This window comes from Danio rerio, chromosome 2 (genome assembly GCF_049306965.1).
Source record: "Danio rerio strain Tuebingen ecotype United States chromosome 2, GRCz12tu, whole genome shotgun sequence".
NCBI lineage: Eukaryota > Metazoa > Chordata > Actinopteri > Cypriniformes > Danionidae > Danio > Danio rerio.
The window spans coordinates 34375278-34387600 of NC_133177.1; the positions used below are offsets into that span (position 1 = coordinate 34375278).

Here is a 12323-nt window from a genome sequence, read left to right on the forward strand (position 1 = left end):
CTCACAACTTTTAAGTAGTAATGGTCATGTGCTTACCTATTTAGAGTTTCTAGAAAAGAAATCCCCTTATATACCAGTCAAAGAGTATATGATAGTAAATAATGGTATTGCCTCAGAGCATAAGAAAAATTTTAGAAAATTACATAGTTTAAAATACAAATTTAGATTTTAATCTTAAATTGGAAGTTATAAATATATATAAATATCTTAGAATGATTTGTTCCTTTTTAGTGTTGCTTCAGACATTGGTTTTTGGAGATCACAATTTCAAGATGTCAACTGGAATGAGACTTTAAGATCTCCATACGGTTTTGTTTAACAAATAAAATTAGAAAGGTATCATTTTAAATTGTTCAACGTGTGTATCCTGTAAAACAGGTAATTGAAAAGTTTTGTAAAGATGTTGATTTAAAATGTGTCATCTGTAATAATAAAGAAGAAAATATTGCTCATTTATTTTATAATTGTATTTATTCACAATTATTTTGGTGTGATCTTTTCTTTTTTGTGAAGCAGAGTGCGAATATTGCATTGGAATTCAAAGAAAAAGATGTTTATTTTTTGATGAGAATACAGTCGACTTCAAAATTTGGTATATCATTAATTTATTTTACTCACTTTAAGATATAGACAAAAAATAAGACAAAAAATACCAAAGCAAAATTAACTGTTAATTATCTTAAAGCCTTAAAACTTCTCTTTGAATTATTGTAATTATTTTTCCATATTGTAATTATTTTTATGTCAATTTAATTTTAGGTTATTGTCCTTGTATGTTCTGTTTTCTAAAATTGCAAGAAAAAAAAAAGTCAGTGGTTGTCATCTTCGTGTCATGATCAGACCTGTACTCCCCCATGCTCTGTTAGTGTCTGAAGGGAAAGGCGCGTTCACGTTTTACGGGATCTGGCACTTTATATTTGGTGATGTACCATATTGACGTTGAGGCATTCCAGCAAATAATCTGAACCCAACACGATTCATTTATTCGACTCTGAGTCAACTGTTTTGTAAAAGAATTAATAGTTTTAAACATGCTGCACTTTCAGATTTAAACCTCAGCTGGATGTTTTCATTCACTTAGTGCTATGTTAAACACTGCATAGAAGGTCATTTACAAAAACCCGTAATAGTGGCTCTTTAATGAATGTGAGTAAATGATGATGGACTCTTCATTTGGGGTGAAATAACCGATTAACATCTAAATAAAATAGAAGGCACTTCCTAATCCCTATAGCATGGTTTCATGTATTATAAATGAGGTTGGAGGCAGTAATATAAGGGGTTCTTTGAGGAAAAGCATTTCTTGCATCTACAGTGTAAACTGAGCTGACATTTTAGATGTTTGTTCTTCAGTCCTTGGCATAGAGGGACGATGTATCAAATGTTCACTTGCATCCTTTGATTCCCCCCCTCCCCTTCTTTAATAAACTCCAGATGGCTGTAGTGGTTGTGCCTATTTAAAGTGTTATAAACCTGTTTGCTGTCAAAAAAAGAAGAAAAAAAAGTTACTGTTGCATGCTAGTGGTGTGGAGCCGTACAGTTCAGAGGTTTACAAACATAATGGTGTAGTAATTTGTCTCTGTCGTTATACCCCTTTTTGTTAGTGCACTTACTTGTTAACATTCCAGAGAGGGGGCTTTTAATGAGGGACGCTGGGGGCTTGATAATTGAAACCAGAGATGTGCACCTAAACGTGCTATTTCTGATGCTACACAACAGAAAAGAATGATTTTATGATTCCAGATGTTGGCAGCGCTCGCACAGAAATAGATATAGAACATATTTTGAACATGATGAAACTCATTGTTTTCGTATGTCGCAATGATGTGGAGTGACACAGGAAGAGTTTGTTTCCTCTTCATCTGAGGAGACTCGCAGGGTCTGTTGTTGCTGTTTAAACATGTTTGTTAAACTGTTTGCTTTTAAAGCTGCCAATCCATTCTGTTGAATCATTTCACACTTCTGGTATTCCAGATTTGTTCAGGCACAACACAATAGCCAGCATGAAATCAACTGAGGTAATGCTTGAATCAAATTACAAAAATAAATCATTTATTATACGCTTGGATGATTTTTCTCGAATGCCTGGACTCTGATTGGACTTTACTGCTCAGATTAGCTTAATTTATCCGTAACTCTTCATTAGATTTAACTGTGGCTCACAGGAACATTCAAACAAGATGTAATTAAGGATAATAATTAATCAGTCACCCTTTGTGAATCTTCAAACACATTTATACAATTTGCTTGACTCTTGTGAGGTGTTCTTTAAGTAATTATTCAATTAAAAGCACTTTGATAAGCATTTGCCTTATTGAGTTGATGTTTCCATTCAAATACGTGAATTTAAATAAACTCTGTCGTTGTATCTGGAGATTGGAGGCTGATGCCTGATGTTTGGGAAAATGATCAGTAGATGAGAGAGTACTTATGCCGAGTTCAGACAGCATGATTTTCAAACTAGTCGTGTCACAGATGTTTTCACACTGCATGACTATCTGGGCTGGCGTTCCGTCGCTGCTTTGTTTACACTGCAAGATGGTTCGGCGACATGGACATTCACATTGCATGACTTTACTATAGGGAGAATCGCCGACAACTTCGTCCAAACTACGTCTCACAGCCAAAAACCTGTAGTATATCTTTTGTTATTAACTACATAATGAGAAAGAAGCCTTTAATGGGGTAGAACATGTACATGTTTGCTCACCTGGGTTTAAAGGGAATAAGCCATTTCTCCTCAACGTTGATAATAAACTAATTTCTTTCTGTATGAAACGTCAAACAGACACGGTTGCTCCTGAGTCCTGTCAAACCTCCACTAGTTTTTCCTCCATTTTGTGGGTCCAAATAAACCGAAAAAGAGCGCTTTTAACTTCTCCCCCAGCCTCCCGCTGGCCTGCAGCAGGTATACACACACGCACACACAAGTGAAAGCTGCTCTCTCATTGGCTGTAGGCGATCGCTGATGTTATTTTCAGTCAAAACTCAATTCACACGGCATGATTTGAATCGCCGACAGCTCCAGATATTTAGCACGCCAAATATCTCACAGGCATCGGCGACTCATCTGCGATTCTCTCAGATCGCGTCTTTGATTGTTCATACTGTGTGATTGTCACTCACGTGCACGAGCAGCGATTTGCCTGTGATTTCAAGCATTTGTCGGCGATTTCTCAAAACCTGTCGGCGAGCCAAAATCGGGGCTAAAATCACGCAGTCTGAACTAGGCATAAGAGGTTATTATTCAAAATCTATTTGATGATGGACTTTCGCATAAGTGTTGTTACAACAAAATCTGATTTGGGGTCTGTGAGACTAGATTAGTTAACTGGTTTGTCCAGTCAGCAAATCAGATAATTTGTTGAGACAAAATCATGTAATTAAATTTTTTTATTATTATTTTTAGGTTTTTTTCCACCTTTTATTAGGATAAACTAGTGGAGATCAGACAGAAAGCATTGGGAGCAGAGAAAGGAGAAGGATCGGCGTTGCTTTCAGTATTTATTCCGGAAATTGCGCTGTCTCCCAATTCGCATACTTATACAACGCTCTAAAAGTATGTACTATTTTTGTGAAGGAAAAGTATATACTTTAGAGTGTGTAAGAGAGTATGCAGGCTTTGGGACACACTACTTCCTCATCAGCAGATCTTTATGTTGCTAGTTACAGTACATCCCCTGTCAATCATTGACACATCATCCACATTTCTTTCATATTTAATTTCCTACCTTATTGGAGAAGCAGCAGCAGGATAATCCACCATTTACTTTCTTGCATGCAGAGAAATCTCCTCAGGTCTTCTTTGGATAATGATGCATTCAGAATTCAATGGCCAAACATATCTTGATATGAGTTCACGTAGTTGTTGCAAACGAAATATAACACAGGAAACGCAATTTAAATGTTTTCCAGCTGGCTAGAAATTAAGTATTATCATTCAAACAACATTACAGAAGACATTTTACTTGATGGTTGGTTTTGTGTGTCCTTCATGTTAGTAGTTTATTTACACCTTTTGTCCGACTTTGTAGTCCTAATCATTTGTATTGTTGGCAATATTAGTGGTTAGATGGTATGGATGCTTTTACTCTTAGAGTTCTTACCGAAAGAAGTAAACCTTAGCATAGTAAATAGAAAACTCAAACAAACAGTATGTTTATTACTATATCTAGATATGTTTATGCACAAATAATAGCCTGATGTAAAATATAAAAGCAAAACATCAGTAGGCTATTTGTAACTGAAAAGTGTAAGCCTTTGGCCTTCAAATTTGCCCTACTTCAAAGTCAAATACACAAATTTCAGTATTCACACTGGTGTATAAGGGAAATATAGGCTATTACAATTTAATACATGCATGTTATTAATTAATCAAGCTGACAAAACATTGCTGTCACTCTGATACAAGTTTTACTTATGGAGAAAAGTAAAAAGCACTGCAGTGTTTGTGTGTTCTGTGTTTGTCTGAGAAAATTAGTCTTACCGAAATGTGAATATTTAATACAAGCTGCAGCTGATCGCTCAATTCTTGTCATGTGAATTGCGGTGCGCTAGAAGCCCAGGGTTCAGTGGTGCGAGTGCGTCATGCCGCTTGTGCGCGCAAGCCGTGCACCTCCATTAAAAACAACAAACTTGTGCAGACTCTAGATATATGGGATTTGCGAACAGCCCCTAAACAGCCACCATCATTTGCCATCTTCATCAGTTGATCTTCTTGCAGAACCATGATGGATTCACCTGATTTGTTAACAAATGGGTTGTGAATCCATACTTCACGGGTCCTTCACTGGGCCTTTTCCCTTTAGCAAAGAAACTTTCCAAAGACATCTGTTTCTTACTCATTTTGCTGCTTACGGGTTAAATTTGGGCACTTAAGTGACCGAGATGTAAGTAAGAGAATACGGTCATTTTTCAAAATAAAAGATTGTTCAGACTCGGATAATAAATAAAACAGATTTAATTAATGATTTTTTTGTGCAGCCCAGTAAAAATTGATCCACAGACCGGTGGTTGAGGACCACTAAATTAAGGGATAGAATGAACTAAGGCAACATAATCATTCTCCTAACTGTCCACTGCTAAGAAATTTTTAAGATATGATGCTGCCCAGAGCTTGCTGAGGCCCCCTTGTGGGCCGGACCCCCCTGTTGGGAACCGCTGCATTAAGGAACTACGTTGAGATGTAAAAGCGAGTTCTGTGTGATTCTAATTCTAATTTTGAATACTATTTAGGACAGATGGTATGCGAATTGGGACGCAGCATTAGTTTTCATCGCAGTTCATGGCAAATCTTTTATTGGGTAAAAAAATCTGACTATAGGGCCGATCACACTGAACGTGCTTTTGCGTTGTGAGGCGCACCACACTGCCTTTTTTTTTTTGTTGACAAGAATCAAGAAGCACGGTACGCTTTTTTTATGTCGCAAGGCAACGACTGAATGAAGTATGATTGTGTGCGAGGTTTGCTGTTGATTTTGGCATTATTTTAATATTTAATAATATTATACAGCACCACATAACTCAAAACAGCAACCACAAGTCTCTCTTCCATCTTCTAAAGTCTCTGTAGTTGTCTTGACAACACAAACACTGCAGTCACCTCAACGGAAACCGCGCCTCTGCTTTCATTTAAAAGAGAATAACGCACTTTTTCAATTGCGAGCGCACAACACGCAATGGCAAAAACGCGAGAAGCAGCAGGTGGTTAAAATGCAAGGTGTGTAGGGCGCATAAGCAGCAGGCAAAACACTCGTGGCCATTAGTAAATCATTTTAAAAAGCATCTTTCGATGCAAAAAGTGAGTTCGGTGTGATCAGCCCCTTAGTTGCGCACAAAATGCAAGCACTGTTTTTGTTTATGCCGTGTTCAATCATGGCATATTTAGCATTTAAATACATTTTAAAAATACAAAGAAATAATTTGTGAAACAATAGTAAACCCTAAAACTAGGATTTTTGCCAATTGTGCATCATTCAGAGGGACAAAACAAGTTTTAGAAAGTCACCCTTATACATTTTTTTCCAAATAAAAATCAAGTCAAAGATGGACTACTTTCTGCTTGTAGTTTGGAAAAACTGTCTTTTTGTTTTAATGGAAATTTCCATCACAAGTGTTCTGCTGCATTGGGCAAGTGTGAGTGGGTCTTATAGCAGGTACAGAGAAAAAAAACTAGAAGTTCAGGAATTTTCTTTGAGCGACTTCCTGAGTCCAAATGAAACACAGCTGTTGCACAGGCGTGGATGCGGGCCTCAGCGTTTCTCTCTCTCAATCTCCTGCCACAGTTTAACAACCCCATCTCACACACGCACACACTTAAAGCAGCACTTTCATTCTCCAACTTTTAATATGATCCATCACCAGATCCGTAGCATTTAGACTGCAGCTAAAGTACATGCATTTTGGGGCTGTCGTTTGGTATACTTTGACTTCATTCAGCCTGTGTTTGACTTGTTATTTTCTCATTGGGAATTTCCTGGACTAAAACCAGTCACACTGCTGAAAATGACACACTAGTCACTTTCCAGAGCCTCCCTAAAGCCCTGTAGTAAAGGGCAAGGTATGCTGACCATTCCAGGGCCTCAGTTTGCTTTTCCCTAGGGTTCTTCATTTGAAGGAGTTACAAACATTAAATGTGTGGGTGTTTGGATGTGTGTCAGAATGTTTATGGATGATGTCGTCATGTATTTTCTATATACTGTATGCTTGTAAGATATTTGAACATGCTAACATTTTAAGAATTGTAAAGAGCATGTTCTGATCTGATTTAAATTCCTACACAACAAAAACTATGCTAGTTCTTCAGATGATCCATTAAAGTGATTCAATTCATTCAAAAAGAAAATGATGTGTTCATTTTCACCATTGAGCCGTCCCAGATGCAGATCTTTTTTTTTTTTTTTGTCTTCAGTAAAACAGTTACAGGTTTTTGTTGTTGTTTCTGAAACTGTGGTCCTTGGTTAGATGATACATTGAGGTATTCTGAAGCAAAATTATTGGTCTGTGCAAGAAACAACTGTTATTTACAACCAGGGTTCATACGGTCATGGAAAACCTGGAAAAGTCATGGAATTTTGACATTTTCCAGGCCTGGAAAAGTTTTGGAAAAACAGAAAAACCCACAAAGTTTTGGAAAAGTCATGGAAAACAGATATCTGTATACTTGAATATAGGTTAGTTGTCTTTACTTCTTTTCTGTCCTTGGCCAATCACATACTCTCACATTATTAGTGTGGTGTAAGCATTATCTAAATCAGTTTTACATAGATATAAATATAAATTGAAACTAAATAGATTATTGCGTTTTACGAAATGCTGTAATAAGTTTGCACATGCATTGTTTTTCTTTTACCATGCATATGTAGACATTGCATGAAACAATAGGTCATGAAAATTTACTTAAAAGTCTTAGTAAAATCATGAAAAAAGTCATGGAATTTTAGTAGTAAGAAAGTGTATGAACCCTGTACAACACTATTACCTTCAATCCACACACAGCTTTGGCAAAGGGTCCAGCTTTACATTTAAAACCTTTTATTTTTGATTAGTTTTGCAGGTTTGGAGCAACATGGAGATGACAGAAGTGTTTTATTTCACTGATTTCCATCTATTTTTTCTTTCTTTTTAGGTTAGGTTAAGTTAGGTTAGGTTAGGTCAAGGCTGCCCAAACTTGGTCCTGGAGGGCCGGTGTCCTGCATATTTTTGTTTTAACCCCAATTGAACACACCTGATCTAGCTAATCAAGCTGTTTCTAGGTATACTAGAAAGCTACAAGCAGGTGTGTTTAAGAAGGTTGGAGCTAAACTATGTAGGACACCGGCCTTCTAGGACCGAGATGGACACCTCTGGGTTAGGTTACTTGATTTATACCTGAAGGTAGATTTGGTTTGCAGTCAAGAGTCCTCATATCATAACAATACCACACAAAAACTCACTTAGAGCCAACAACAAATGGACATAAAGACATAAAGCATAAATATACAAAAGTAAATAAATAATCGCTTCAAGTGCCCACCCCCCAAATAAATATTTAAAACAATTTAAAAAAATGTCAAATATGCAAGTCACAGAAATACCTCTGCTTTGGTCTATTTAAATGTCTAATGGCTGGTGGTATGAAACTATTTTTGTGTTCTTTAATTCTACAGCCTGATACTAAAAAAGGAAGGATATGAAACTCTTGAGTGTAGGGGATGAGCTGCATCCCTTATAACTGAATTTGTAATTCTCTTTTGCTGCCTTGTTTACACAGCCTCCAGATTGTTTTTATTCTTAAAAGAAGAATTCCTAAACCATGACACCTATGTAAAAGATAAATTGGATTCAATAAATCATGGTGAAATAAAATCATCATGTGTTTATCAATATGAAAACAGTTAAACTTTCTCAAACAGAACAGTTGCTGGTGCCCTTTTTTACACACTGCTTCACAATTCTCATCAAACGAGAGTTTCGAGTCAATAATTGTGCCAAGGTATATGTATGATTGCACACTTTCGACAGTCTGATTTTTATTGGAAGTGTTCACCTGTGTGTAAGCAGAAGACATGACTCCTCACACCATCTGACAAAATCCGTAAGTACTGGACCATGAGCTGTTTCATTATCACAACGTTGGCTGACAATGACAGTGTCATCTGCATATTTAATAATGGTTCTATTTTCCCTCCTACACTGGCGCATATTTGTATCAGGGATGTATAACAGAGGTGAAAGAACACATCCTTGTGGGGATCCGGTTGAGGAGCAAGCTTTATCAGATAAGCATCCATTCACTCTAAAACTTTGTGTTCGATTATGCCAAGCTCAGACTGCATGATTTTAGCCCCGATTTTGTCTCGCTGACAGGTTTTGAGAAATCGCCAATAAATACCTGTAATCACAGGCAAATTGGTGCTCTTTCACGTGGGTAACAGTCACACAATGTGAACTATCAGAAACGCAATCTGAGAGAATCGCCAATGAGTCGCTGATGCCTGTAAGATATTTGTCATACTAAATATCTGGAGATAGCGGCGATTCAAATTATGCCATGTGAAATGAGTTTTGACTGACAATAACATCGGCGATCACCTACAGCCAAGGAGAGAGCAGCATTCACTAGTGTGGGTATCTGCAGGCCAGCAGGGGGTTGTGGGAGAAATTAAAAGCGCTTATTTTTTATTTATTTGGACCCGAGAAATTGAGGAAAACTAGTGGAAATTTGGCAGGAGCACCCATGTCTGTTTGACATGCCATCTGGACAATATCACAACTGGGTCAAAAAAGAAAATAGTTGAGGAGAAATTATGCAAATATGTACATTTTCTACCCCATTAAAGTTTTATTTCTCATTATGTAGTTAATTACAAAAGATATGCTACGTGTTTTTGGTTGTGAGACGTAGTTTGGACAAAGTTGTCATCGATTCTTCCTATTCTAAAGTCATGAAACCCCCTGTCGTGGAACCATCTTGCAGTGTAAACAAAGCAGCGACACAACGCTAGCACAGATAGTCATGCAGTGTGAAAACATCTGTGACACGACTACTTTGAAAATTATGCAGTCTGAACTCGGCATAAGTTAAGAAGTTAAGGATCCTGCCCATCAGGTTATTACCAAGGTCAAACTGTTCCAGCAGTCTACTAATTAAAATGTGAAGTTGTGTTAAAAGCGGAGGAAAAGTCGAAAAACAAAAGCTGTATTTTTATAAGAACCGTTTTTCCTTCCCAGCTGTAGAGTTGTAAGCTGAAAAGTCTTGCTGGTTTCCCTATGTGTTGTGCGACTGCACACATTGAAGTGTCCCATCTTGGAATTCCTGTTATCTAAAAGCACATCTGTACTTCCTCTGTGAAATTAGCTCTTCCCTCCTGATTCTGAAAGCATGTGTGAAAAGGGCAGAAGGAAAATAAAGCTGTCTGCTTCATCTTGCTTCAGTGCTGTAAATCGGGAGCAATTTGTCCATCTCTAGTTAAGACTTTTCATTAGGTGAAAGAAACACAGCAATAAACACTCTCCAGCCATGCATTTCTTGTTTTCTTTTTTCCCCTCTGTCCTTTGCACACCCCAGTGACCCACAGCCAGAGGTGGTGATGTTGCTTGTTTATATGGTGTGGTTTGGTTGTAGTTGAGTGCAGTTGAGATGGTGGGGGCCTGAACTCCCCCACACAGACCACCTCACCAAACCCCCCCCCCTACATCCGGGGCCATTGCTCGGAGGGCCCTTTAAGGCGTTCTGCCATGGTGTTTACACAGATGTGTGGGCCTAAAGACAGGCTCCCCCGCGACCTGCCCACCCCCAGCTCTCTCCTGGGGCTTTCATTTCAGCCTGACCTGGATGCCATGGCTGCCACTCTGACCATAGGCTGATAATGTAAGCCTCGTTCTGGAATGTCTGGAGAGATAGTGGACATGTTTATTAGCTGAGCCTCAACTTAAATGCAACAGAAGTCCACTGCTGAATGTCATGCTTTTGTTGTTGTCCTCGTGTGACACTATTAAATCGCTCTAGTCTAGATCTAAAGGGAAACCAATTGTAATCAGAAACAGATTGACACAGATCAGTCATTCTTGTTCAGGGCAAGCATGACACATGTGCTTTCACCGCGGTAAAGTTCTGATGGTGTAGTTTCAGCTTGACTCATAAAAACAAACAGCGGGGCAGTTATTCGCGTCCACTATCATGTGGTGAAGTACTATGATCTCTAAAGCTGCTTTGCGTGAAATCGCTGAAATATTTGTTTGTCCCTTGGAATTTGATTGTGTCTTGAAGGAATTTCCTGACGGTGTTTCAGATGTTTTGTTATGTTAGGTCGGGGGGTAGTTAAGTAGAGGATTACTTTACATAGCAGAGGTCATTATTACCACATCAGAAGAAGGAAATATTAAATCAAGGAGCTAATGAAAAAAATAAAAGGAAAAGGGATAGTACACACATTCTGTCATCATTGACTTTCTACTGTGGAACGCACAAGTGTGAAGTCTTTTTCTATATGGGCTGAAGAGGAGATGTCCACTGAGGAAATGAAATGATGAAGTGATTTGGTCACACTTTCCAATAAGGTTCATTAGTTAATGTATGTACTAGCATGAACTACGGATGAACAATACTTGTATAGCAGTTATTGCATAAATATCGCATTATTTAACATTCAAATTCATGCTTGTTAACATTAGTTATTGCAAGTTAACTTGAACTAACAATGAACAACTGTATTTTCATTAACTAAAGTTAACTAACATGAACAAATACTCTATTAAATCTATAGTTCATTGCTTGTTCATGTTGTTAGTAAACAATTTTTATTTATTTACCTTGCTTCAGCTTAGTCCCTGGTTAGCAGAGGTCACCACAGTAGAATGAACCGCCAACTATTCTGGCCCATGTTCCACACAGCGGATGCCATTCCAGACGCAAACCAGCACCTGGAAACACCCATACACACTCATTCACACACTTATAAACTACAGCCTATTTAGTTTAGTCAATTCACCTGTACCGTATGTCTTTGGACTGTGGAGAAAACCCACGCCAACACTGGGAAAACATCCACTCAGAAATGCCAACTGACCCAACCAAGAATTGAACCAGCAACCTTCTTGCTGTGAGGCGACAGTGCTAACCACTGAGTCACCGTGCCGCATAACATTAACCAATACAAGCTTATTGTAAAGTGTTACCAGTGATTTTATGTAGATGGAAAGCATATTTAATTATTGGTTCAGATAACTTCAGTGAACATAATGTAAAAATATTGTTGAAACTCATTATAAATCTTGTTATTTAAAATTAATTAAAACCTCTTGCTGACAAATCTGAATACCTAGTGTTTTTTTTCTAGGGGCATTTTATCTTTTTGTTTGTAATTTTTTTTTTTTTAATATTTGTAGGGGTTTTCACCTTTATTGGGATAGGACAGTGGAGATTTTACAGACAGGAAAGTGTGGGGAGAGGAGATAGGGGAAGGATTGGCAAAGCACCTTAAGCCAGGAATCGAACTCGGGTGCGCCGTGTGTCGACGCACTAACCACTAGGCTATTGGCGCCGACGGCTTTTTATCTTTATTATATGGGACAGTAGAGATGTGACAGGAATACATGGGGAGCAGAGAGAGGGAAAAGGACTGGCAAAGGACCTCGAGCAGGGAACCGAATTCGGTTCGCAGTGAGCACCTCAGTATTATGTGTGCAGCCTCAGTGATATGCCGACACACTTTGCCACTAGGCTATTGGCTTTGAAGAAAACCTAGTGGTTTAAAACATAATGGCAAAATATACTATTTAAAAGGATTCATTCATTCATTAATATCTATATAATTAGTCTCTATTTCAGAGCTCGCCACAGT

General features: G+C 38.0%; 1 protein-coding gene and 1 long non-coding RNA gene across 4 annotated transcripts in view; one reads left to right on the forward strand and one right to left on the reverse strand.

Moving 5' to 3' along the window:
• Positions 1-12323, forward strand: part of colec12 (collectin sub-family member 12) — a 52597-nt gene that overhangs the window by 26782 nt on the left and 13492 nt on the right. The gene's annotated exons all lie outside the window — the stretch shown is intronic.
• LOC141378367 (uncharacterized) overlaps positions 7520-12323 on the reverse strand; it is a 49054-nt gene continuing 44250 nt past the window's right edge. The window contains exons 4-5 of one of the 2 annotated variants that reach the window (XR_012392658.1): positions 11293-11403; positions 7520-10372 (exon numbers count right to left, since the gene is read on the reverse strand). This is a non-coding gene — a long non-coding RNA (uncharacterized lncRNA). Of the gene's footprint in view, positions 10994-11292; positions 11404-12323 lie in introns of both variants that reach the window. The other variant, XR_012392654.1, reaches the window with a different exon arrangement.